General features: G+C 38.4%; 1 long non-coding RNA gene across 1 annotated transcript; it reads right to left on the bottom strand.

The window, feature by feature from the left end:
- Positions 1–1,270: 1,270 nt before the first annotated feature.
- LOC118491256 lies at positions 1,271–3,613 on the bottom strand. The gene is made up of 3 exons (XR_004890996.1): positions 2,890–3,613; positions 2,506–2,820; positions 1,271–1,375 (listed from the first exon to the last, which is right to left on the bottom strand). It is a non-coding gene; the product is annotated as an uncharacterized LOC118491256 (long non-coding RNA).
- Between the last annotated feature and the right edge of the window lie 1,108 nt (positions 3,614–4,721).

The raw sequence follows: 4,721 nt of genomic DNA, 5'->3' as shown, positions 1-4,721 counted from the left end.
CAATCTTATGCGGGCCGCCTAGGCTACTTTGGCAGATTGTCAGATTTAGTCCCTGAACTTGTAAAACTTGCATTTTGGCTCATTTTGACACGTTTAAGCCCCGTTAACCTCATTTCAAGGCTCTAAAATGAAGTTAAAGTATTGGGAACTCAAAACATGCTCAAAAACATCTCGGATGTCGATTCGTTTGGTCATACGATCGCGTTCTTCGGTTAATGACGACAGAAGTCGTAACGAACGCAAAAATGATCCAAATTAAGCGACGAATGGAATTTTATCATGCCAATCACTAAAATAAAATATTTTAATGATTACATAAATATATTCAGAACGTAAGATATGCGCGAAAATGCAAACTTATGCACTTTTCGACGCTTTTAGTCCCTATCGAATCAAATTGCAAAATCATCAAACACAAATACACACATAATAACACCAAAACACATTGTTTTATTAATATTAACATTGTTTTACATTGTACTTCGATTACAGAGCACAGTTGTCACATTATGTTTATAAACCGATATATGTAACTGTTGAGTTTGTAAACCAGTAATGAAATGTTTTCTATCGTATCTGTAAACTGGAATTGAAATGATTTCTGTTATCTTTGTAAACCGATATTGAAATGTTTTCTGTTATCTTTGTAAATCGGTATTGAAATCATAGTATGTAGGATACCTATGGAATCTAAGGATCAAATAGTGTGTAGCTAATACACTGACCTATGCCATAAGTAAGTAACCAAACCGAGACAACTTTGTTACCAATTGGGATCGCAAAAGCACTCATAAAGGGTTACCAAACCCGGAGTGGAGCGCGCCTCAAACTCGATAGATCTATACCTTTTGCACCATGGTCACTACGTGATTAATGGTTACTAATGTCATCCTCCTACTTACGCACAGTGATATGTTATCATCTAATTCCATAGCTACATACCTAGTGCTATTGGGCCTTTGCCCATGTCATTGGGCCTTTGCCCTAGTGGACCATCCAGTCCTAGTGACATTGGGCCTCTGCCCACGTCCTTGGGCACTTGCCCTAGTTATGAAGACTCATGCATGTTTCGAAAACCTTGTATTATTGTAAAAACTAGTACGTTTAGCATGAACTTTTCGTAAACCAGTTGAGTTCATTGAAATCCTGTTGCGAAATCGTTTAGAAATATATATAGTTTTCGTTCATCGAAGTATTGTGTATTTTTGCGAAACTTGCATGTCTTTCCGCCCACGAAAACATTTCTAAAAATGTAAAACGGTAAAAAGTGGGGGTTATGAACTCACCTTGACATTCCTGTGCAATGCTAGCTTAGTGTGATTCTGTAGTGTTGTTCCAAGAACATGTATTTAGCTAGCGTGCAACTACGCCATTCCTACGAAGGAATACTTATGAGTTTTCTAATAAAAAGACGTAGTTAAACTACGTGTCCGAGCTCCACCGAGTCGTTAATAAAACGACTCTCCAAATGTGTTATTATTCTAGGTCGAAATAACCAAGCTATGGCTATTTGATCCCATTTTATAATTGGAATAAAAACTAAGTCGTAGAAACGATTTAGCTTCTGAGGGACTTAGAATGTATATTTATATATAAATGTAAATACGTTCGAGAAGTCGTATTAGTAGTCACGAATAGTAGGCGTAGATGTATAGTAGTATGGCTCTCTGTAGCTTTCGTGAGTTGTAAATAAATAAGTAGATACGAAAATACTCGAAATCTTGACATTTGAAAATGAATATAAACTACTATATTCAGATTATAAGAATATTCGGATTTTAGACGATCGAAATAAATGTAAATAATTATATTTACTTATGTGATTTTCGAATAATAAGTGTTGGAAGTATAGATTTCGAATCCCATCATTTGAAATAAATAAAAAAATTATACTTTTTTGTATAAAAGTGTTCGGAAATCTTAGCGTTCGAAATGATTATAAACATTATATTTACTTTATAAAAGTATTCAAAGTTGTTCGGAAAATAGATTTTTGAAATAAATATAAACAATCACCTTTATTTATATAAGATTTCCGAGTTTTGGGTGTTTGAAATAATTATAAATAATGATAGTTATCTCATAAAAGTTTTTGAGTTTTCGTTGACTTGTATACCGAAATTGTCGATTCGTTGAAAAATACTCCTTTTATAAGTTAGGAAATGTCGCCAAACTAAATATATGCTTATATTTATTTTTGTAAAGTACATTGCATTCCGAAAGGCGTCGTTTTTATAACAAAGTACATTTCATATGTCTGGTTTTTATGAAAAACGGACAGAGTTTCCTCTATTTTTGGACTAACCCCGACAACACAGGTTGTCGTTCTTTTGTCAAAATTCAACATTTGTCAACTAACAATATATAGGTAATTTTCGTCAAGCGCCAAACCGTAAATAATAACTAATGTATTAACGTTATTTAATCGGATCAAACTCGGTTCGCGCAAACTAAAAAAAAACTAAAGATAACGTATTAACAACTTGCTACATCTAAAGTTATTACCGGGTCTTGTGAGTCGACCGGCGTTGACTGCTTTTGACCTGTTTGGCCGCTGTTGACCCAGTTGACTCGGGTGTTGACCGAGTCAATCGGGTTTGACCTGAAACGCAGCTGAAAACAAAATCTTCCCGAGAGCTATAACCCGATTGATTTCTAGTAGCACTCGAATCAAAACAAAACTCGAACCAAAAACATCACAACTCCATCACAACAGTTCCACTGTCGGCATCACCATCATCAACATCTTTATCCTTAACATTAACACCATCCATCTTCACTAACCCTTCCTGATCAACACATAACCGGACGGAACACCTTCTGAAACATCCCGAAGAAGGAAGATAAATAACAGATCTGAGAGAAAAGAAGATAAAAACACAGGCTTACCAGGAATGAACCCGCCGTCGGACTCCACTACCATCGCCGGCCCGGAGTTCCGTCGGTCGTCGATCATCTTCAACGACAACATAGCCATCACCGATCCTCCATCTTCATATTTGAGCATCATCTTCGATCAAACAACCCACCGCCGCCACCCTGCCGTCGGAGGTAGCCGGACGTCACCAGGACTCGGAGTTCTAGAGAGGGAGCAGAGAGTGAATGTGGGTGTATGAAGATGAGGGGGTATTTTGCCGGTGAATACGTCGACCGAGAATGTGACCGGAGCCTCTCCGGTGGCTGTATCGAAGAGAGAGAGAACGGAATAGGGGGTAAGGGTTCGGGGAGGGTGTGTGGCTGTCGGTGATCGAAAGGCGACCGGTGCCGGCCGGAATGTACTCCGGTCACCGGTGTAGTTGACGAGAGAGGTGAGGGGTCTGTAGTGGTGTGTGCTGAGTTTGGTTTAGGGTTTGTTAAAATGAGAAGATGTTTGTAAGTTGGTTTAAATACCTAGGTTTTTAAGTGGGCTTGGTGTCACGCCCCGCATAAATTCAGCTCAAAATTTCAGTCTTCTAGAAGTTTCCGGGGCCATCTAGTCGCGTTTGGAGCTGCCCGGAAGGTTCCGGAACAACCCGTATTATTCTAGCAGCATGGAGACACTAAGGAGCACAAAATATCAGCCAAGAAGGGCCTAGAATCTGCTAGAAAGGGCTGGTTACATCATCCATAAAAATCTGCCATGGAAGGATCTAGAATCCAGTATAATATCATGATATTTAGTAGGAAATATCTTAGATATTTAAGCATGATATTTTGTAAAGAGTGTTCTAGATATAGAACATTCTAGAAGGTGGTCAATGTAGTATAAATAGGGATCATGGGGGCTCATCTGAGGCATCCCCAAACACTTGTAAACATCATCACTCTTATAAGCTTCCTTTGTACAATACAAAGCATTTCTCTTGTATACTTGTGTTCAAGTATTACAAGCAACCCACTTGCGATCCAACATTCCCATTAGCATCTTTCCTAACCAAAACCCAACGACATCAAGTCGGCTAGGCTTAATTAGACCGTGTTCTAAGGCCGCACGCGAGTTAAATAAGTAACTCCGTGACATTGGGCCCCAGGCCCACAAGCCCGTTTCGCGCAGCCCGATACCCTTTCGGAAGCCCGTTTTAGCACCCGAACTCTATAAAATGTCGTAAAATAAAATTTTCAGGTCGAAGCACGAAAAAATTTTGTCGTATGTTGTCTATTAGACGCGTTTGTCCATCAGTCGCGCTAAATCGCGTAAAATGCCTGTTTGTCGTTTCTTGTCCGATTTTCAATTTGTTTTCGTCTGTGGATATTAAAATCCAATTACGGTGCTAAATATATCATAATATATCAGTTTTGAAGGAAATTCATGCGTCTGACGCTTCCTTTTTGTTGTCGGTGCATTCCTGCAATCGCGTTTTTCGTTCACGTATGCGTTTTGTGACGTTCGAGAGCACAATAATTCTATAAACCAAGTTCATATGTATATAACATGCGTATAAAATTCGTATTCGTCGGCGTTACCAGTATTTCAAACGGTGTCAGTTCGTTACCGTTTATTGTGCCGCGAATCCTCTAAAAATCATCATACGTGCACTGTAGTGTCTGATAAGCATTCCTAGGCATTCCAAAAGCCTTATTAAGTTAATTCGTGTAACATTTGTGCTTGTAATCATTGTGAACAGTTCAATTATCAATAAAACAATGTTATTTGATCCCAACGTTTGTTTGGTTGTGTTTTACATTTTTCATGTTTTGACTTTTGTTCGATTTTAAACTCTACATCGCTTTCTGGAGAATTA

Source organism: Helianthus annuus, chromosome 4 (genome assembly GCF_002127325.2).
Source record: "Helianthus annuus cultivar XRQ/B chromosome 4, HanXRQr2.0-SUNRISE, whole genome shotgun sequence".
NCBI lineage: Eukaryota > Viridiplantae > Streptophyta > Magnoliopsida > Asterales > Asteraceae > Helianthus > Helianthus annuus.
Note: the sequence above shows the minus strand (reverse complement) of the source record. Positions and strands in the feature narration are given on the sequence as shown.